This window comes from Eubalaena glacialis, chromosome 18, assembly GCF_028564815.1.
Source record: "Eubalaena glacialis isolate mEubGla1 chromosome 18, mEubGla1.1.hap2.+ XY, whole genome shotgun sequence".
Lineage (NCBI taxonomy): Eukaryota > Metazoa > Chordata > Mammalia > Artiodactyla > Balaenidae > Eubalaena > Eubalaena glacialis.
Genome location: NC_083733.1, coordinates 69,015,548 through 69,039,192, shown reverse-complemented (window position 1 = coordinate 69,039,192; position 23,645 = coordinate 69,015,548). Strand labels below are relative to the sequence as shown.

Genomic DNA, 23,645 nt, shown 5'->3' with positions numbered 1-23,645 from the left:
TGTGAGGGCCGGACTGATGGCGTCACAGAAAAGGGGCGTTACTGGCTCGCGTTGTCAGGGGCGGGACTTCCTGCGCCGGAGGAGCGGGCTTTTCTTTGTGGTGAGGCTGGTGTGTCCCCACCCACGAGGAGCTCTTCCCGGGACTTAGGGACGGAGCGGGGAGGACAGCCAGGAGGGCCCACCTGCGCCTTTGTACGACCTGGGGGAGGGTCAGCTAAGCCCGCTGGACCCGCCGGTCTCCGGCGCCCTCACGTGGCCCTACGCTCCCCGCGGTGCGATGGCGGCGCTGGTGACCCCGGCACAGGTGAGTGGACGGTGCGCCAGGCCACGGCCGCTCGGACCCCACCCACGTGGCCGAGGCGCGCTGCTGTGCAGGATGGTGGTGTCCTGTGAGTCGTCACCTTGTCCTCCCCAGGGCATTGTTTGTCGGAGCCTCGGGATGGGGTCGCTTGTGCTCCGGGTGGGAATCCAGGTTAGGGGCTTCACGCGGAGGGTCCCATTTCTGTCAGTCAGTGGGACGCTGTGTGGTAGGGAGAGATGTGGCTTCTCGAATCCCCCGGACCCCATACCGCTGGCGTGGAAGGACCCGCAGGGACGAGCGCAGGCCGCACAGTCCGGAGACCTTTCTGTGTGTTGCGGCCTCGCCCCTTCCCGAGTCTAGGACCTTGAGCAGCTTTCCCTGTTGCCCTTGGTTTCTGTTTTCTCGGGCACAAAACAGGAATATTAAAGTTCCTCCAACTGGGTTTGAGGGAACTAGAAAAAGCACATGGGTGACGTGTATCCCCCCGCGTCCAGCACGGTGCAGGGAGCATCACTCTGGCTCTCTTTCCACGGAGGTGCCTCCTGAGCCTTTGTTGATCTTAGAGGCTCATCCCTGGGGGAAGCTGACCCTTGGCCTTCCCAGCTGTGTAACCTCTACAAAGATAAGGGCTGGGGTGGGGAAGAGGCAGGAGTAGCCTGCAGCAGCTTGGGGATTGCAGCTCTGCTAGGACAGAAAAGGTGTCAGGACAGGCGGGGCGCCCAGAAGGCCAAGGAATTTGTCTTCCAGTTTACAGCCAGTGGAACTGGCTTCCCACTGAATCTGTTTTCCTGTTTGAGGTTCAGTTACATATGGTAAGTGGCGATAGTGTGCAGGAGTGTGGTGTCCCTTTGGACATGAAAACACAAGAGGTCCTGGGTAACTCCATAGCCGTGGCCCTGAGTACCCTCATCATAGTCCTGATTGCTGTCAGAACTTGTCTTATTTGTTAACTTCCCATTCACTTGGCTCCTTCCTCACTTTATTTCAGACTCACTCCAGTGTGCTGTCCTGAAACAGGCTTTCCGTGGTGCCCTGTCGAAAGCAGACTGTAACCTCTTGTCTTCTCGTGCTATTTTCTTGACTTTGGAATCTTTGGGTCCCTATGACATTGTCTTGCTCGTTTATTTAGTTGCTTGTTTAGGATCTCTTCCCAGACCCCGAGCATGAGCACTGTTGCTGCTCAGGACCTAGAACAACAGCCTGGGCTTACAAAAGGTACTCAACAAATGGTTCAGTGAATGAATGGGTCTCCCCCTCAGGTGCTTGCCTCACACTTATAATAAATGCAGTCTTTCTCCCAACTATGGCCCACAGGGCTCTCTCTACTTGATCTGCCCCTTGCTTACCCCCAAGCTTTTTTCCCTCCATTTTTCCCTCACTCACCACACACGGCCAGGCAGTCCTGAACTTGTAAAACTCCTGCCCAGTTTGCAGCTTGAACTTGCACTTCTCTTTGTCTGGGGCCCTGTTCCCAGATCTCTGCCGGGCTATCTTTCCCCACCCTTCCTGTGCATCAGTGTCACCTCTTAGGATAGTCTTTTCCTGGCTGTTTTATAATAATTCTAGCTAAGGTACTCCTGCCCCCACCTGCCAATCTTCTGGCAACTCTGTTCCCGCTTTTACTGGATGTTCAATTCCCACTTCTGCTCCTTAAATTTGAGGTTGTGGCTGATTTTCTAGAGCTGCCTGGGGCTCAGACCTCTGGCTGTGACACGGAGGTGATGATGGCATTTACCTCATGGGCTGTGGGAGGATTAGTAAGAGTCACAAAATACATTGAACACGTAACTGTGCCAGGCAGTCCAGCATCTGCCATGTAAACATTTTCTCTTTAGTTCTCCAAACTGCCTGGTGAAGTGGGACTGATTGTTGTATTGATGCAGAAATCGAGGCTTAGAGACATGATGGGATGTCCTCCCCTGTGGTGGCACTGGCAGGAAGTGTCAAATTCCAGAGTCTTGATTCAAACCCTGGAAGTCTGGCTCCCGAGCAAGGGATCTTATTGTGTAAAGGCCTCAACTTGGGGCAGGTGCACTGTGAGGACCAGGGAGGCTTAGCTGCTGTCACTTTACTGTTACCATTGTTGGAATTATCACCATGATCATTTTTCCCAGAGCACTTACCATCTCTCCCCAGTCCTCATGGAACACCACTGTCTGTGTCTCTGTGACACTGTCTGTGTCTTCTCCAGTGACTTCCTTCATGGGAGGCTTTTCTCTCAGCCACAATTGCATTATGTCCCAAGGTTGCATCTGCTTCCCCCTTGAGCCCAACACAGAACTTGGCGATCTGGAGGCCTCGGTGATTCAAGCCTGGGTCTCTCTGCATCTTCACCAGCAACAGAGTGAAAAGGTTGATCCCATCCAAGTGCACAAGGCCAACACCACTACCTGTGTTTGACTCTCCAGGTGGTGGTGACCTTTAAGAATGTGGCTGTGACAAAGAGGAGTGGGACAACTTGACCTGGACCAGAGGACTCTGTACCAGGAGGTGATGCTGGAGACCTGTGAGCTTCTGGTCTCACTGGGTAAGTGCTCAGCTCTCACACCTGTGGGGGACCCCACCCGCCTTGTTTCTGGGCTGATCAGGAAGGTCACAGGAGTCACCTTTCCTCCTCCCCACAGGTCCTGCAGTTTTCTGGTCCCTTCTCCTGCCTGGTCTCCCTGTGTCTGTAGCAGTGATTGGTGGGATAGAAACAATGTCCTTCTGAACACCAGCCCCCATCCCAGTGCCCAGCACCCTCGGGCCTCAGTCTGAGGTCCCTGTTCCAGATTCCACGGGAGGGAAGCTGACTGGTCCAGCCTGGTGAGGTCAGGTGTCCCCACAGCCCAGTTAGCAGGGCTGTTCTCAGAAGAGAGGGTGGGCCAGGCAGACCCCTACATGGCATTTGTCATCAGTGCCACCCAGAGATCTTCCTAAACAGCACAATCTCGGTTCAAAGGTCCCTGGTGTCTACATGATCCTCACATGTTTCCTGTGGCCTGGGCAGATTGCTATTTGGCAATACTTGGAGGGCCAGGGAAAGATTCCCCAGGAAGCTGTATAGGCTCTGAATCATCAAACAACAAATAGGACTATTTGTCCCATAGCCTGGATTGATGTGTCCAGGAATCAAGGGGTAGATATGTGAGTGGCACCACTGACAGTTATCCATAGAGAGGCACTAGGGGAAATTTTTGCTTCCTGTCTTCATGAAGCACTGATTGTGTAGAGGTCTTAGTTGCAAAGGGAAGAGTGCTTTCACTACTGCAGTAGAATGATTCCGTTGTCCTGGAGAGTAACACTGCCAGTCTGCCACTTTGCGCTACTCATGCTTCTCAATCAACAGGCAAAGTAAGAGTTACTGTGCTGGCTCTGGTGATTGAATCTGATTATCAGGTGCAAATTGGACTATACTTCCCACTGCTACTTGCACAAAGGAAGTGTGTGTCTGGAATGCAGAGATCCCTTAAGATGTCTTGTCATGATCTATGGTCAAGTCAACGGAAAACTATCCACAACCTACTTCAGGCAGGACAACTCATGGCCCAGACCCTTCAGGAAAGAATGCTTTGGTCACCCAACCAGGGAATAAAAAATGACCATTCGAGGTGCTGCTGAGGACAAAAGGAACATGGAATGGATTGTGGAAGAGCTACATATTAGTTAGCTCATGTGACCATTAACAGAAGTGAGGATAGTAATCAGTAATGTCGTGAGTATTTCTTCCTGATTTTTGTCATGAATGTGTGTGTACAGCCAATATCTTTTTCTTCCTTCTTTCACCCCCTTATCATTTAACAGAAGATGTGCTGACTTCACATCACAGTATTTAAGTATTGTTAAAATTATATCATAGTATTTGGTTATAGGGTATCAAGGAGGAGAGTGAATGTTATGCAGGGAATCTGTCTTCTTTCTGAAGAAAGAGTTATTGTATTTTTGGTTGTACACAGGATAGTTGTGTCATGACCTTGTTGTTGTCTTTATTTGGAGATAAGGAATGGTTAAAGTTTGTATGGTGCCAAGTTGACAAGAGGTGTACGTGTGATGATTAATTTTATATATCAACTTGACTCGGCTGTGATACCTGAATATTGTTCAAATACCAGTCTAGATTTCACTGTGAAGCTTTTTTTTAATGGACTAAATACCTATATTTTTATTTGTAATTTTTAAATTTATGGACCAAACACATATGCGAAAAGAATGGCCTCAACTTAATGGCATGTTGTCCCTTAAGAAAGTAGAAAAATAAGACAAAGCCAAATTAAGCAAGACTTTGGTTCAATATTATACTGGAAATTTTAATAAAACTAGACTTCTATTCAGTATTGAGATGGAGGTTATAGTCACAATAATGAGGCAATAAAAAGTAAAATTACTCACATTGTTAAGGAAAAAATAAAACTGATCTATGGAGAAAACTCTATGGGATCTCCAAACAAAGCATAACCCAGAATAAACATATACAATGGAATACTACTCAGCCATAAAAAAGAATGAAATATTGCCATTTGCAACAACATGGATGGACTTGGAGGGTATTATGCTAAGTGAAATAAATCAGATAGAGAAAGACAAATACTGTATGGTATCACTTATATGTGGAATCTTAAAAATACAACAAACTAATGAATATAACAAAAAAGAAGCTGACTCACAGATACAGAGAACAAACTAGTGGTTACCTGTGAGGAAAGGGAAGTGGGGAGGGGCCATATAAGGGTAGGGGAATCAGAGGTACAAACTGTGATGTACAAAATAAGCTACAAGGATATATTGTACAACACAGGGAATATAGCCAATATTCTATAACTATAAATGGAGTACAACATTTAAAAATTGTGAATCACTATATTGTACTCCTGTAATTTATATAACATTGTACATCAGCTATACTTCAATAAAAAACAAAACATAACATTAACCAAAAAAACCTGCTAGAACAACTGAGTATCTGAAGCTTGAAGAATTCAAGATCCATATAAAAGAAACCATCCTATTTGCAATAGCAATAAACAGTTGAGAACTTCAGATCCCCCCTCCCCTCCCCAAATGTCTGTGTTGAAATGTACCAGGGACTTGTTTTAATCATGCACTGTGAGACATGCAGACATGGAAGTTATTATGAAGAAGGACATTTACACGGTTCCCTAGAAACAGGAAGCACAGCATGTCATACTGGGCCGCATATGCTGGGCCTCCACCTTCTGCTCAGGAAGGTCAAGAAGAGCATGGCTCACAGCCTTGAAAAATTCTGACAGACTCTGGGCTACAGGGGTCATCCCTAGTTGCCACCCAGAAGAGGACATTCACCCAATCATGAGGCACCTTTATGGCATCGGAGGACTTCCAGTCATCAGAATTGGGATAAATGAATGTCTGTTCTTCATAAATCACCCAGTCTATGGTGTTTTGTTATAGCAGACCTATAAGACTAAGACAGACAGTTTGAAATTTTTCAGCGGGCTCCATTTTGGAAGGGTGGACCCTCGTTGTCCCGTACCTAGCTCTGGTATAGGTACCAGAGCTAGGTACCTATACCAGAGCTAGGTACGGTATAGGGCAGGGAGGATTATTGGTTTGGTGTGTGAGTTTGATAAGGTTATGGTTGGGGGTGCGGGCTCCAGATTGGTCGGTTTGTGTATAACAAGCATGCTTACAGGGGAGGGATTTGTTACCTGCAGGAATTAGCTAGCTCTGAGAGGGATAGCCTCGCTAGGAATAAGGACCCAAAGGCCAGAGTAGGAAAAATACAAAAATATAAGAAAATATAGTCAATACAATTAAAATTGAGCATACCATCAGATGTAAAAAATACATGCAAGATGGGTAAACAGAATTTTAAAAATTAGAGAAAAAAAAATTAAGACCCAAGTAAAAGGAGAGATATCTCACATTTACGGATTGTAACACTCAATATTTCCTTCTAAATTGATCTGTGTGTTAAGTGAAATCCAAGTCAAAATCTTGGTACGCTCTTTTTTTTTTTTTTTAATAGAAATTGCGAAGTGGATTCTACAATGAAAATGCAAGTGCAAAGGACCAAGAATAGCCAAAACAACCTGGAAACAAGAAAGTGCTAGCGTAAATACAAATAGATAAATGTAAGGGAATAGGAGGTCTAGAAATAAACATACCCACAACTGATCAGTTGTTTTTCAGTGAAGGAACAAAAGCAATTTGGTATAGAAAGAATGATTTGTTAGATCAGTGTACAGTAGCTGTTGGGTATGCAATTGGGTATGCAAAGAGAACTTATAAAAATTAAATAACTATGGATCATAGACATATACAGAAGAACCTAAAACTGCAAGAGTTACAAAATACTGGGTTGGCCAAAAAAGTTGGTTCGGGTTTTTCGGTAGCATCTTATGGGAAACCCCGAACGAACTTTTTGGCCAACCCGATAAAACAGGAACACAGGTTTTGACCTTGTGTGGAAGTCACATGCCCTACGTCCTCTCCAGTATTGCATGTGCTTACTCTACACCAGCCACACCTTTTTTCTATCTACCTCCTCTCATCCAAAGCCCAACCCCACCTCTCCCACCACAGCCCAAGAGACTCCCAGCTGACCTCATTTACTCTTGTCTTTTCCATTATGGTTTATTACAAGATATTGAATATAGTTCCCTGTGCTCTACAGTAGGACCTTGTTGTTTATCTGTATATAGTAGTTTGTATCTGTTAATCCTAAGCTCCTAATTTATCCCTCCCTCCACTCCCTTTCCCTTTTGGTAACCGTAAGTTTGTTTTCTATATCTGTGAGTCTGTTTCTGTTTCTGTTTGTTTTTTTTTTTCTTGTAGAATCTTTTATTTCAGTGATTAAAAGAATGCACTAAACGGAAACTATGCTGATTTACATTAGGCATGCACCTCTACCTGAAACTGCTGTTAGTTTTTGAGTGGCCTCAATCTTTATAACTTATTTTTTCATTTAGGCACATCTTTAAATTTTTTTGGACCCTGATATACAGGGTAAGTTAACTTCTTCCTTGTGGCAGTTTAGTATGAGAATTATGTTCACTGGCTAGATTCCTTTAACCAAAGGCCTCTAGACTCTCAGGCTACCTGTACTAGCTCAAGACTGTACTTTATATAGATATTTAAGTGAATCACAGTATAAGGGAGAGAGATAATCTGGAAAGGTGAAATGTACTGTATGAATATTCCATACATCTTTTTTTCCAGCACTGATAGTCAAACATTAGATAAGGAGGCCTACAGTCAAGTACCAAATTACTCTTTCCCCCGCTGCTGCCCTTTCTGAGAGACACAAAGATGTATGTTGATCTCTCTAGAAATCTGAAATGAATCCACACAAATAACAGATTATTACCTATGTGGTCCCACTATCAAATTATAGAGCAGTTCCACTATTAAAATTGTAGGGAGCAGTTAATGGGACTATGAGAAAAGCTTTGTCCCACATACAGTAATATACATCTAGTAGAGTTTTCCATTCATCTGTCAATTGTTTTCCCAAGATTAGCATTAAAAAACACAACCCCAAACACATTTGACCCTCAAACACCCCCCACACAAAAATTGGTCTTTGTTCATTCTCAGATGACAGGATGTCCCAAGAGTGACAAAGGTGGGAGCCGATCCCCCCATAGCCTTTTCTTCAACGATCCCATCAACTGCTCTTCATTTCTTGAACTATCTTCCTTTTCCAAAGAGGTAATGCTGAGGTCAGTCAGAACGGCTTTCTGAGAAGACTGGCTTGGATTTCTGGGTCTGTTCCAGTTGATTCAAGTTGAATTGGCTTGTATCAATGAAGTGCCCAATGCAGTTCACAAAACAGGCCTCAGCTGGACTATCCAACTTTGGCCCAGGCTTGTCCATGCACTTTTCCCAACGAAGTTTCGTCATCTGGTGCACCAGCTGCTAGAAGCGCTGCTTCTGAGTCTCTACCTCCATGAAATGCTGCAGCTGCCAGTCAACCGAGCCCAAACCCGCTGCGGAGGAAGATGAGGAGGAATCCATCCCAGCGTGGCCACGCGTGCCGAGACGAACTCTGCACCAACTCACCAACCTTCACGTCTGCTTCTGTTTTGTTTTGTTTTTTAAGATTTTTTAATATTTTATTTATTACCATTTATTTTTGGCTGCATTGGGTTTTCGTTGCTGTGCACGGGCTTGCTCTAGTTGTGGCGAGCGGGGGCTACTCTTTGTTGGGGTGTGCAGGCTTCTCATTGCGGTGGCTTCTCTTGTTGCGGAGCATGGGCTCTAGGCGCGCAGGCTTCAGTAGCTGTGGCGTGCGTGCTCAGTAGTTGTGGTTCGAGGGCTCTAGAGCGCAGGCTCAGTAGTTGTGGCGCACGGGCTTAGTTGCTCCGTGGCATGTGGGATTTTCCCAGACCAGGGCTCGAACCCGTGTCCCCTGCATTGGCAGGCGGCTTCTTAACCACGGTGCCACCGGGGAAGCCCCCGTTTCTGTTTTGTAATAAGTTCATTTGTATCATATTTTAGATTCCATGTATAAGGGATATCATATGGTATTTGTCTTTCTCTTTCTGACTTACTTTGCTTAGTATGATAACCTCTAGGTCCATCCATGTAGCTGCAAATAGCATTATTTCATTCTTTTTTATGGCTGAGTAGTATTCCATTGTGTGTGTGTGTGTGTGTGTGTGTGTGTGTGTGTGTGTGTATGTGTGTGTATACACACACCACATCTTTATCCTTCCATCTGTTGGACATTTATGTAGTTTCCATGTCTTGGCTATTGTAAATAGTGCTGCTGTGAACATAGGGGTGCATGTATCTTTTTGAATTAGCGTTTTCTCCCAATGTATGCCCAGGAGTGGGATTGCTGGATCATATGGTAACTCTATTTTTAGTTTTTTAAGGAACCTCCATACTGTTCTCCATAGTGGCTTTACCAGCTTACATACCCACCAACAGCATAGGAGGGTTTTCTTTTCACTACACCCTCCCCAGCATTTATTTGTTGACTTTTTCTTGATGGCCATTCTGACCAGTGTGAGGTGATACCACATTATAGTTCTGATTTGCATTTCTCTACTAATTAGCAATGTTGAGCATCTTTTTATGTGCCTATTGGCCATCTGTATGTTCTTTGGAGAAAAGTCTATTTAGGTCTCTGTCCATTTTTTTGTTGGGTTATTTGTTTTTTGTTGTTGTTATTGAGTTGTATGAGCTGTTTATATATTTTGGAAATTAAGCCCTTGTCAATCACATTGTTTGCAAATATTTTCTCCCAGTCCGTAGGTTGTCTTTTTGTTTTGTTCATGGTTTCCTTTGCTGTGCAACAGCTTATAAGTTTGATTAGGTCCCATTTGTTTATTTTTCCTTTTATTTCTTTTGCCTTGGAAGACTGACCTAAGAAAACATTGCTATGGTTTATGTCAGAGAATGTTTTGCATATGTTCTCTTCTAAGAGTTTTATGGTATCATGTCTCATGTTTAAGTCTTCAAGCCATTTTGAGTTTATTTTTGTGTATGGTGTGAGGGAGTGTTCTGACTTCATTGATTTACATGTGGCTGTCCAGCTTTCCCACCACCACTTCCTGAAGAGACTGTCTTTTTTCCATTGTATATTCTTGCCTCCTTTGTTGAAAATTAATTGACCATAGGTGTGTGGGTTTATTTCTGGGCTCTCTCTTCTGTTCCATTGATCCATGTGTCTGTTTTTATGCCAGTACCATGCTGTTTTGATGACTATAACTTTGTAGTATTGTCTGTGGTGTGGGAGGGTTATGCCTCCAGCTTTGTTCTTTTTCCTCAGGATTGCTTTGGCAATATGGGTCTTTTATGGGTCCATATAAATTTTAGAATTTTTTTGTTCTAGTTCTGTGAAAAATGTCATGGGTAATTTGATGGAGATTTCATTGAATCTGTAGATCGCTTTGGGTAGTATGGTCATTTTAACACTATTAATTCTTCTAACCCAAGAGCATGGGATAGCTTTCCATTTCTTTGAATCATCTTCAGTTTCTTTTATCAGTGTTTTATAGCTCTCAGCATATAAGTCTTTCACCTCCTTGATCAGGTTTATTTCTAAGTATTTTAACTTTTTTAATGCAATTTTAAAAGGGATTGTTTTCTTACTTTCCCTTTCTGATATTTCATTGTTAGTGTAAAGAAGTGCAACTGATTTCTGTGTGTTAATCTTGTATCCTGCTACCTTGCTGAATTTATTTATCAGTTCTAGTAGTTTTTGTGTGGAGTCTTTAGGGTTTTCAATATATAGTATCATGTCATCTGCATATAAGGAGAATTTTACATCTTTCCTTTCAATTTGGATACTTTTTATTTCTTTTTCTTGTTTGATTGCTCTGGCTAAGACTTCTAATACTATGTTGAATAGAAGTGGTGAGGGTGGGCATCCTTGTCTTGTTCTAGATTTTAGCAGGAAGGCTTTCAACTTTTCACCATCGAGTATTATGTTGGCTGTGGGTTTGTCATAAATAGCTTTTTTTTTGGCTGCGTTGGGTCTTTGTTGCTGCGCGCGGGCTTTCTCTAGTTGCAGTGAGTGGGGGTTACTCTTCGTTGCGGTGCGTGGGCTTCTCATTCTGGTGGCTTCTCTTTTTGCAGAGCACGGGCTCTAGGCACATGGACTTCAGTAGTTGTGGCATGCGGGCTCAGTAGTTGTGGCTCACAGGCTCTAGAGCACAGGCTCAGTAGTTGTGGCGTACAGGCTTACTTGCTCCGCAGCATGTGGGATCTTCCTGGCAGGGCTCGAACCCGTGTCCCCTGCATTGGCAGGCAGATTCTTAAACACTGCGCCACCAGGGAAGTCCCATAAATAGCTTTTATTATGTTGAGATATGTTCCCTTTATACCCACTTTGGTGAGAGTTTTTATCATGAATGGATGTTGAATTTTATCAAATACTTTTTCTGCATCTATTGAGATGGTCACATGGTTTTTGTCTTTTCTTTTGTTGATGTGGTGTATTACATTGATTGATTTACATATGTTGAACCATCCTTGTGACCCTGGGATGAATCCAACTTGATCCTGCTGTATGATCTTTTTTATGTGTTGTTGGATTCGGTTTGCTAATATTTTGTGGAGAATTTTTGCATCTATATTCATCAACGATATTGGCCTGTAATTTTCTTTTTTGGTGGTGTTTTTGTCTGGTTTTTGTATCAGGGTGGTGGTGGCTTCATAGAATGACTTTGGGGTGTTGCATCCTCTTCAGTCTTTTGGAAGATTTTGAGATGGATTGGTATAAGTTCTTCTTTGTATGTTTGGTAGAAATTGACCTTATTTACTCTTTAGCTAATCTGTCATCCAGTCTGACACTCTATAGGCTTCACCAGGAGTTATCACAAAACTCTGAGCCTGTAGAGAGGAAAACAGCACCAGGTCTTATCTCAGTATCATCTGATTCCATTTACTGCTTTGCCTCTCAATAAATCTCTTATTCACCTCCTTGGAATTTCGTGTCACTCCTGGATCTTCATCTGAAGCCAGCTCCCACACCACACACACACGCACATGCACACGCACACAGACACACACACACACACCTCTCTCTCTCTCTCTCTCTCTTTCTCATGGTCACTGTACTTCCTAACCTGTCTTAGTGATGATGACAGCCTCCCCCCCCCACCCCACACACACACTCATGCACACACACACACTCTGTCTCATGGTCGCTGTACTTCCTAACCTGTCTTAGTGATGATGACAGCCACCACCCCTCTCCAGGGGTCCAGGCAAGTGAGCCAGTCCATGCAGAATACCCTCCCTTCAGCCTTAATGGCATTGCCACATAACCTGTGGGGTGTACCTCTTAAGTCTGACATAGTCCACGTGCCAATATCCTGCTTATGGGTATCTTTACATTAACCCCCTCCTTCCCTGAACTCCAGGTGTATTTCACATGCCCACTTAACACCTCCACTTAGAGGTGCCTGCAATACCTCAGACTCAGCATGGTGACACCTAACTCCTGATAGTACTGCTGTTAATTACTCCTGCTATTGACTTTGCATCTTTCGCCTAAAGCCAAACTTCTTGGATTTATGTGAGACTTCTCTCACCCTTACAGCAGTGATCATTCCTACTTAAAAACTCAACGTAATACTACAAGCAACTTCTTAGAAGATATTTGGACATAAAGGTAAAAGTCTTTAGGGATTTCCCTGGTGGTCCAGTGGCTAAGACTCCGTGCTCCCAATGCAGGAGGCCCGGGTTGGATCCCTGGTCAGGGAACTAGATCCCACATGCAGCAACTAAGAGTTAGCATGCTGCAGCTAAAGATCCCACACGCAGCAGCTAAAGATCCTACACGCAGCAGCTAAAGATCCTGCACGCTGTAACAAAGATCCTGCACGCTGTAACGAAGATCCCGTGTGCCGCAACTAAGACCTGACATGGCCAAGTAAAATATAAATAAATAAATAAATATTTAACAAACAAAAAGGTAAAAGTCGTTACTTCATGCTGGGAATGAAGCTATAGTAAAAATTTTATGGCTACAATACTAAAATGATTATGGTACCCTCCCAAATAATTCAAAATAAAAACAATATTCAGTTGGAAAATAAATTTTTAATTAATGCAAAAATGTAATTTCCATGAGGGAGAGAAAGATTGCTGTTTATCCAGTGATAGGGGCAGTGCCTGGCAATAGCAAGCACTCCATAAATAAAATGATGGGTACAGATTTCCAGATTTTTTTTTTTAATAAATTTATTTATTTTATTTTATTTATTTTTGGCTGTGTTGGGTCTTCGTTGCTGCGCACGGGCTTTCTGTAGTTGCGGCGAGCTGGGGTTACTCTTCATCGTGGTGCACAGGCTTCTCATTGCGGTGGCTTCTCTTGTTGCCGAGCACGGGCTCTAGGCATGTGGGCTTCAGTAGCTGTGGCACGTGGGCTCAGTAGTTGTGGCCCGCAGGCTCTAGAGCACAGGCTCAGTAGTTGTGGCGCACGGGCTTAGTTGCTCCGCGGCATGTGGGATCTTCCCGGACCAGGGCTCGAACCCGTGTCCCCTGCATTGGCAGGCAGATTCTTAACCACTGCACCACCAGGGAAGCCCCAGATTTTTTTTTTTTTTTAGCCACGCCACGCCACGCCACGCCACGCCACGCCACGCCACGCCACATGGCTTGTGGGATCTTAGTTCCCCCACCAGGGATCGAGCCCGTGCCCCCTGCAGTGGAAGTGGGGAGTCTTAACCACTGGACCACCAGGGAATTCCCTTCCTGATTCTTTCTTGAATGCCCCATTCCCCTGTCCCTGCTTCCACCCCAGCAAATGCTTACCTGGCTTTGTGGGCAATCCAGCCATGATTGGCTGGAATCAGGTCAGTATTTGTTAATTGGATTGCACAGAACTGAAGAGGGGGAGTACCCCATACCACAAGATCACCTGAGGTGGGGATGCAGTGCCTACATCAGCCCCATCTGGGCTGGAGCTGATCTCCATGGTTACAAATAGAGCACAACGTGTGTTCCTGTCTGTTTTAGTATTGTGGCCACAAAATTTTTATTATAGCTTCATTCCCAACGCTTTTGAACAAAAAAATTTGTTGGACTTTTACCTTTATGTCCAAATATTTTTTAAGAAGTTGCTTGTAGTACTAGGTTTGTGGGAAAGAGAAGATCTGGGGTGAACCTACCCGAGACGAAATATGTCATTGTGTTGATCACTGTTTCTGAATGCTTCTCCCCTTGTTGTGTCCAGACATTTAGAATGAATAAGTTAGAGGGCGGTGGTGGTACAGTCATGTGCATTGATGTCTGGGCAATGGCTGTCTTTCTCACAGGGCTAAATTACAAGGGTAAGTTTGATCATTCATCATGAATCACTGGGGGGGGGGTTCATTATACATAGAGGCTGCACCCATTGAAAACACCCTAAACATGTTGCTATTTTCTCTTTCCCAAATTTGCCACTTCATACCCACAAATAAAAGACTCAGCCTGTTAGCCTTTACAAAGATTTAAAGAGCATTATATAATTTCTAAGTACCCATAAAATATAATAATATATATTCACCTTGCTTGGATGAGGGCATTCATTCATTCATTCATTCAGTAGATATTTATTGAACACCTAGTATGGGCCAGGCATTGTGCTAGGTGCTCAGTGAATATTGATACATGAAAAAGAGACCAAAAGTGTATAGATCTTAAACAAGTGTAAGGGGTTTCCCCAAAGTCCTTGAAGGATTTGACTTTGGTATACATGTCTTCCTGACTTCTGTCCTCTGCTCTGAGCACAACCCTTCACCACTAGACCCACTTCCACAAAAAAAATGACTACTTCTGCATGTTGTCAATGGGTTGTGCATGACAATGGGCAGTATTTATGTAGGCAGCACAGACAGTAGCTTTTCACTTAATGTAGCAATAACACAATATTAATCAATGGGGACTGCCTTCCATAGCGATTGAACAAATGCTTGACGTGGGTCAGGTCTCTTAATCCAAAAGCCACAGAGAGAGTGCAAAATGGGAAAAGTCTGTATCTGAGAAGGAACACTGCTAAGGAAAAATGAATTTGTTTTCAATTTGGTTTAAATCATGTGTGGGATTCTACCCTCCTTTTCACTTTTGGATCCCCAAATAGGAGAATCTCAGCACATAGATAATCACAAGCTGTGTGAGTGTTGAAATCCCTGCCCTGCTGGAAGGCAGCGCTAGGCTCACAGAGGCACACATCTGTCTCAAAGTCACCCTGCCCTTTGCAAATGGCAAAGGTAACTTCACATGTTCTGATCTCCCCTTATTTCAAGGCTACATCATGTGAACTCCATTTAAAACAATGTGATTTTGCACTCCTGTAATGGATACCATGAGTACATTGAGATGTGAGAGTATGGGACAGGGTGGGGACACCTTTCTACCAGTGTGGGGAAACTAGGGAACAGTTCTGAGGCTCGTGGATAGGAGAAATAGGTACATGGCCCCAGTGGCTTAAACCTCAGTCCTTGAAGGATGTGCCCCCACCACCATTCATAGAAGTCCTAGCCACAGCAGCTAGGCAAGAAAAATAAAAGGCATCCAAATTGCAAAGTGAGGAAACATTGGAATCATAATGGAGTAATTATAGTTCAGGTGTACAAAACGGATTGGGAAGACTATTGAGGTTCTGGTCTCAGACACATCCGTGTACCACTGAGAACTTGAACTTTCTGTGAAGTACCAAACCCCAGGACACCTACAGCTATATTTAGAACAACATCTGCCGGGTGTAACCTTATGGTCTCAAGGTTCCCCTTTGTCAGTGCAAGAATTTCAGACCCCAACCAATGCTTGTTTAGCAAGCACTCTTCTTGCCATCTCTAAATAATTCCTTACAAACAACATATGTAACTAACTGTGCCCTTGCAGTTTTTTGCCTGTATAAGCTTCCTCCATTTTGTAATCCAGAGGAACATAGTTCAGGTGCTTCTTGAACCTGTGTCTCCCAGGCTGTAGTCTAATAAACCACAAATAAATGCCTCTTTATTTCAATAAGGTCTCCATTTCTGAAATTTAGGTTAACATTGCTTGGTGTAGTTGGCATTACCCAGTGTGACCTCCAGCACTTCTTCAGACTTGGTGTTGGCATTCAGTACCTACATGGACCCATTGCATTTAGCCATCTTTTCACTCACATAAAGACTGCAGAGAGTCCTCCTGAACCCAAAACTCTCATTTGGTCAAGGTTTAGATCATAAATAAAATTGGGTGTCTCTCAGTGTTGACTTTAGTCCTCCCTTTTGGGAGTGGAGTTTTTTGTTTGTTTGTTTTATTTTGTTTTGTTTTAATCTGTGCCACTTGGTAGGAGATTCGGGTTTCAGGTTTCTTTTGATTTTGATGAGTATTCAGAATAATGCCAGAATAACTTCTCATTCAAAACAAAACAAAACCCTGTCAGCTTTGTGTTTAACACCTATGGGCCCTCATCCTGTAACGACCTATCTAAATGGGTCCATTTAACCTGGTATGATTTAAAATTGCCCTGGCCAAAATGGGGAGCTTTTGAAATTCCCAAATTTGTCAATCTTCATGCATGCCTAGAAAAAAATACCAGAAACAGAGAAAAATTAATGGAAAGCATATTTTTAAAAATTTATTATTTATAGCTGCATTGGGTCTTCATTGCTGAGCACAGGCTTCCTCTAGTTGCGATGAGCGGGGGCTACTCTTCCTTGCGGTGCACGGGCTTCTCATTGCGGTGGTTTCTCTTGTTGCAGAGCGTGGGCTTCAGTAGTTGCAGCACGCTGGCTCAGTAGTTGTGGCACATGGGCTTACTTGCTCCGTGGCATGTGGGGTCTTCCCGGACCAGGGATCAAACCCATGTCCCCTGCATTGGCAGGCAGATTCTTAACCACTGTGCCACGAGGGAGGTCCCGGAAAGCATGTTTTAATTGATATTTAGAGGCCTCTAAACATAATACTGAGGAAATTGCTTCCCTCCAAGCTGTAATTAAAAATTGACTCAGACTGTTTCTAAACTTAAGAAATCATGAAATTCTTTACCCCACTCCTATTCCCCTCCCAATTCTGCACCTTCTTCTCCATTCCTTTACCCACCTCTTTCCAAACTCCCTTTTTATTTAACTTACCCCCTCTCTTCTCTTTCTCCACCAGATACCCTCCTCCTCCTCCTCCATCAGTTAACACTCCTGAGCCTAAACCCCACTCAACCTCCCTGTCCTGGCAGCCCCTATTAAAACGAAGTCCACCTGAACCCTTTATTGTCTTTGTCCCATGGAGTAAACGTGAACTTAGGGCTATAGCTAAAGAATTCTGTGATCCTTTTTGGACCTCATTTCCTTTGCCAAACAATTTAATCTTGTTATACAAACCTATGAACCAGGCTATTCTGATCCTTATCAACTTATACACATGCTGGTAGGGGAAGGCAGAGCAAAAGAATGGCTTAATAAGGTGGATTGGAAGAAACCTATAGAAGACTTCCAAAAGAAAACAGCTGAAGATCAAGATAGGGCCAAAGACTTAGCCAAAACCCTTTACTGGTTATTCCAGAAGTTTCCCCAAATATTACTGATTGAAACATATCCAACTGTGTACTCAAAACCTAAGGAAACTGTACTTGAATTCTTTGAAAGATTTCAAAAAACTTTCAAACAGTATTCAGGGATGGAAGATGTTAATACCAACTCATGAATGGTTTAGATTAAGAACTTGCCACTTTAGTTAAAAGGCATCAGTGAAATTGGGCAGCCATGGACGCCCATGATTTATGCAGTATGGCACAGCAGCTGTCCAAGACCATACAAAAATAGCTAAGAAGAAGGCTACTCAAATAATGAGTTTACAGCTTCAGCAATTGACTGGCCAAAAAAGGCCAACACGCCTCCAATCTTACAATGAAAGACCCTCCAACACAGAAGACCTTCAAAGGTACCTTTGCTATTATTGCAAAAAAAGCCTGGGAATTTTAAAAGAGCTTGCTATAAATTCAGAAAGTCACTCAGAGAGAAAACAAAATCCTGCTAGCCCTTCTCCAAACAAAGGTCCTATGCAACTTCCTTTCTGTCTCGCCTAGGGCTGCTCCAAGGAAATACCTGGGGTTTCTCCCTTTCTTCTCACTAACACTCTGGAGAAATTGAATTCACCATTGTTTGAGAACAGACAGAGCTTTAATTCATACGGGGTACCACTCTTTCTGTTCTCAATCCCACCACTTTGAAACATTCTCTTCTGTGGAGTACTAAAACAATTTCAATGGTGGGAGTTTCTAAGCACCCAATGACTTTTTTTAAATCTCAACCCACTCCATTCCAACTTGGCCTGTCACAGACACACATTCCTTTCTCCTTCTTCCTTCCACTCCTGTACACATCCTCAGAAGAGACTTCTTAGAGGCCCATAATGCACATGTTTCCTTCTCACAAAAGGGGGAAATGTTTTAAATCTGGAAGAACATTCCAATCAATAAGGCCCTAATGACACAAATTTAGGCCCTGCATGTGAAGCTGCCATCATTTTTCTCACATCAATCATAACCCCAAGAAAGGATGAACTTGTACAAACACTACGGTCCCAAATATCTATGGATAGAGGGAAAATTCATTCAGCAACCCCAATCAAAATAGATGTAGACTCATCTTAACCCCTCCCCAACATCAAGTAATATCTCCTCAAACAGGAACCTATAAAAGGAATTCAACATATCATAAAAGACTATATTAAACAAGGTCTAGTGATTCTTTGCACGAGTCCTTGCAATACCTCCTTCCTCCCAGTTAGAAAACCTAATGGAAGAGGCATTTTGTTCAGTATTAAAGAGCCATCAATAATATAGTCATATCCCGCCATCCAGTAGTCCTTAATTCCCATATGCCTTTATTTGCAGTTCCCACAGGCAGCAAGGTTTTCACATGGCTGATTTATATGGTGCTATCTTTGTTATGCCAGTGGATCCAGACAGCCAATCCTTGTTTGCCTTTACTTGGAATGACCAACAGTACACTTGGACAGTATTGCCCCAGGGATATACGGAGAGTCCTATTTACTTTTCTGAGACCTTAAAATCATACCTTGCAGATGTTACTTTCCCAAATGACTTCACTTTACTCCAATATGTGGATAACTAACTTCTTTGCTCTTCAGGCATGCAGGCTTCTCAAAAAGACAGCCTCTAACTACTTGAGCCTGCATTATAGCAAAAGATCAAACTGTTAATATTTATACTGATAGCCAGTATGCTTTTTTTTTTTAAACAAGAGACATCAGCCACCATGTCCCCTTTTTTTTTTTAATTTTATTTATTTATTTATATCTGCGTTGGGTCTTCGTTGCTGCGCGGGGGTTTTTCTCTAGTTGTGGCAAGTGGGGGCTACTCTTCATTGCGGTGCGTGGGCTTCTCATTGCGGTGGCTTCTCTTCTTGTGGAGCGTGGGCTCTAGGCGCACAGGCTTCAGTAGTTGTGGCACACGGGCTCAGTAGTTGTGGCTCACGGGCTCTAGAGCACAGGTTCAGTAGTTGTGGCACACGGGCTTAGTTGCTCCACGGCATGTGGGATCTTCCTGGACAAGGGCTCGAACCCACGTCCCCTGCACTGGCAGGCGGATTCTTAACAACTGCGCCACCAGGGAAGTCCCAGTCAATATGCTTTTGATGTTACCCATGATTTCGGTATTATATGGAAGCAAAGGGTTTTGTTTGTTTTAACTTCCACAGGACAAACTATTAAGAATAACCAATATGTATTGGACCTTCTGGAAGCTATTAAAATACTAAAACTTCTGGCCATTATAAATATCTCAGGTTATTCAAGGCTTGGTTCAAAGGAAAGGAAATAATTTAGCCGATACTGTAGCAGTGACTGCTGCTCTCTGACCCACTTCAAAAAAGCTTTAATTATTACCTAACCTTATGTTAGCTTACGAGATTTACTGGCAGAAACCTAAAACAATGTTTCTCCAGAGGAACGAGACAAATCTTATACCAGGGATGTAAATTTTGGGAAGATCATAATTTATGGTAGGGGTCTAACAGTACTCCAGTTTTGACTCATAGCCTCCAGGAACATATTATTGAACATACATGGGGGCCCAGATAAAATGATATGAGCAAAACAATGCTACTGAAAACCATCCCACAAAATAGCCACTGAAGTATATTTGAAGTGTAACCTTTGTCCAAAACGTAATCCAGGTAAACCCATCCATTTCTCTAAAGATTGTTTTCCTTTGCCTTCAGGACCCTTTGAGGTATGGTTGATGGAATTTATCCAACTGCCACCATCTCAGGGATATAAATATGTAGTTGTACTAGTATGCATGTTTTCTCACTGGATTGAAACATTTCCATGTTGCAGGGTTATAGCACTTTTGGTAGGCAAAATTCTTTTGGAAAAAATAATTTCTACATGGAGTATTTCATCTGAGCTTGATAGTAATCAAGGAACTCATTTTACAGGGCAAGTTATTCAGTCAATCTGTAAAACTTGGCCTTTTATTTCCCCCCCAGTATTTCCACTGCCTCTATCATTCACAGTCCTCCAGGCTAGTGGAACTTACATATAGAACCATTAAGGCTCAATTGGCTAACAAGACATGGAAACAACCTAAATGTCCATCGACAGAAGAATGGATAAAGAAGATGTACATATATACAATGGAATACTAGTCAGCCATAAAAAAGAATGAAATAATGCCATTTGCAGCAACATGGATGGAACTAGAGATTATCATACTAAGTGAAGTAAGTCAGAAAGAGAAAGACAAATACCATATGATATCACTTTTATGTGGGATCTAAAATATGACACAAATGAACTTATGTATAAAAACAGAAACAGACTCACAGACATGGAGAAGAGACTTGTGGTTGCCAAGGGGGAGAAGGGGTTAGGGAGGGATGGATTGGGGGTTTGGGATTAGCAGATGCAAACTATTATACAATATATATTGAATAGAATGGATAAACAACAAGGTCCTACTATGTAGCACAGGGAACTACATCCTGTGATAAACCATAATGGAAAACAACGTGAAAAAGAATATATATATATGTATAACTGAATTACTTTGCTGTTCATCAGAAATTAACATTGTACATCGAGTATATTTCAATAATAATAATTTTAAAAAGACTTAATTGGCTAAACTAGTTGAATCTTTTAATCTACCATAGCCGGAACCCCTGCCCCTGGTATTGCTCAGCCTAAGGTCTACCCCCTTTGGTAAGCACCGACTTTCTTCCTTTGAAATAATTACGGGAAGAACAATGAAAATATGTAATGCACTACATGAGCCCAATGTGGTTAAAGGAGACCTCTTAATATATTGCCAAGAATTAACTAAAAACATTAAAGCTTTATGCTTACTAGTACTAGAATCTTTTAAAAGTGAGTAACCTTTTTAAAAAAAAAAAAGTGAGTTACCAGGAGACAAAGCCATTAAAGAAAACAATTTACAACCAGGTGACTATATTTATTGGAAAAGACACCTCCCTGGAGATGCTTTGCAACCTCAATGGAAAGAGGTTGTTAATCAGGTATTAACAGGTTGTTCACTAAGCCATGTGCAGCAAAACCTTTGGTGTTCACTCATGGAGTCACGTTTCTCATTTTTAAAAGGCTACCAATCCTGAATGGACCTCCCAACCCATTGATGATCTCCATCAAAACAAGAAAAACTTCCCTGGGTCAGAAGCAAATGACATCTGAGTAGACAGCTCATCGCAAGAGTCGAGACCAGGCCTGTAACCCCAACTTTGTTGATAGTTTCAAACTGTTTTTCTTTTTGTTAACTGAGGTACCTGTACACTTGACTTTGTCACAGTGAGGGTCAATAAGCCTTTTTACCCCTTCCTCATGTTTTCTTTAATCCTGATAATCCTAATATTGGAATTATTCCTCTGTCATAAAATCTTTACCTTGAGGAATGACAAATTGAAATTGTAATGGTGTAATCATACTCAGGCATACAAAATGGAGCTGAGCAGCCGTTGAGGATCAGATCTCATACACATCCCTGCGTCACTGAGAATTTGAACTTTCTTTGAACTGTACCAAACCCAAGGACACCATCAGCCGTATTTAGAACACCCAGCAGCTGCACCCTTTTGGTCTAAAGTTTCCCCTTGTAACTCTGCAACCATTTTGGACCCCAACCAATCCTTGCTTAACAAGCACCCTTATTTCTTGCTTGCTCCAATTATAATTCCTGACAGACAACTATGTAACTCACTATGGCCTTGCAGTTTTTGCCTTCCATTTTAAGCTTTCTCCATTTTGTAGTATAGTAGAATACAATTCACATGCTCCTTGACTCTGTGTGTCCTGGACTAAATACTTTTTTTGGGGCGGGGGGGGGGCTTGCGGGATCTTGGTTCCCTGACCAGGGATTGAACCCGTGCCCTTGGCAGTGAAAGGGCAGAGTCCTAAACACTGGACTGCCAGGGAATTCCCTCCTGGACTACATTCTTAATAAACCCCAAATAAATGCCTTTTTATTTCAATCAGGTCTCTGTTTCTGAAATTTCGGTTTACAGAAGGAAAAAGTAAAACTCACTATTTGCAGATGGCATGACACTGTATATATAGAAACCTGAAAAACTCCACCAAAGAACTGTTAGAGCTAAGTGAATTGACTAAAATTGCAGAATACAAAATTAGTATACAGAAATCTGTTGTATTTCTGTGCACTAATAATGAACTGTCATAGAAATGAAGAAAATAATCCCATTTACAGTTGCATCAAAAAGAATAAAATATCTAGTAATAAATTTAAACAAGGAGGTGAAAGACTTGTAGTTTAAAAACTATAAGACACTGAGGAAAGAAATTGAAGATGATACAAACAAATGGGAAGATATACCATGCTCATGGATTGGAATAATCAATATCATGAAAATATACATACTACCCAAAGCAATCTACAGACTCAGTGCAATCTCTATCAAAATACCAATGACATTTTTCACCAGAACTAGAACAAATATTTCTAAAATTTGTATGGAACTACAAAAGACCCCAAATAGCCAAAGCAGTCTTGAGACAGAAGAGCAAAGCTGGAGGTATCATGCACCCAGACTTGAAACCATACTACAAAGCTATCATAATCAAAACAGTATGGTCCTGTCACAAAACCAGACACATAGATCAATGGAACAGAGTAAAAAGTCCAGAAGTAAACCCACAGTCATATGGTCAATTTATCTATGACAAAGGAGGCAAGAGTATACAATTGGGAAAGGACAGTTGCCTCAATAAATGGTGTTGGGAAAACTAGGTAGCTACACGTGAAAGAATAAAACTAGGGGGCTTCCCTGGTGGCACAGTGGTTAAGAATCTGCCTGCCAATGCAGGGGACACAGGTTCGAGCCCTGGTCGGGGAAGATCCCACATGCCGTGGAGCAACTAAGCCCGTGCACCACAACTACAGAGTCTGTGCTCTAGAGCCTACAAGCCACAACTACTGAGCCTGTGTGCCACAACTACTGAAGCCTGTGTGCCACAACTACTGAAGCCTGTGTGCCTAGAGCCTGTGCTCTGCAACAAGAGAAGCCACCACAATGAGAAGCCTGTGCACCGCAACGAAGAGTAGCCCCCACTTGACGCAACTAAAGACAGCCCGTGTGCAGCAATGAAGACCCAATGAAGCCAAAAATAAATAAATAAATAAATTTATTTTTAAAAAAAGAATAAAACTAGACCACTTACACCATATACAAAAATAAACTCAAAATGGATTAAGGACTTAAATTTAAGACCCCAAAACCATAAAACTCTTTAGAAGAAAACATAGACAGTAACCTCTTTGACATCAGTCTTAGCAATATTTTTTTGGATGTGTCTCCTCAGGCAATGGCAACAGAAGCAAAAATAAATAAGTGGATCACATTAAACTAAATAGCTTTTGCACAGCAAAGGAAACCAACAACAAAATGAAAAGGCAGCCTACTGAATG

The 23,645-nt window shown here is 42.6% G+C and overlaps 1 long non-coding RNA gene and 1 pseudogene across 1 annotated transcript; one reads left to right on the top strand and one right to left on the bottom strand.

Annotated features, from left to right (window-relative positions):
• The first annotated feature begins 67 nt into the window (after positions 1 to 67).
• LOC133078547 (uncharacterized) lies at positions 68 to 22,194 on the top strand. The gene is made up of 3 exons (XR_009697904.1): positions 68 to 304; positions 2,710 to 2,828; positions 21,311 to 22,194. It is a non-coding gene; the product is annotated as an uncharacterized LOC133078547 (long non-coding RNA).
• On the bottom strand, positions 7,982 to 8,275 carry LOC133078545 (mitochondrial import inner membrane translocase subunit Tim8 A-like; annotated as a pseudogene).
• Positions 22,195 to 23,645: the final 1,451 nt, after the last annotated feature.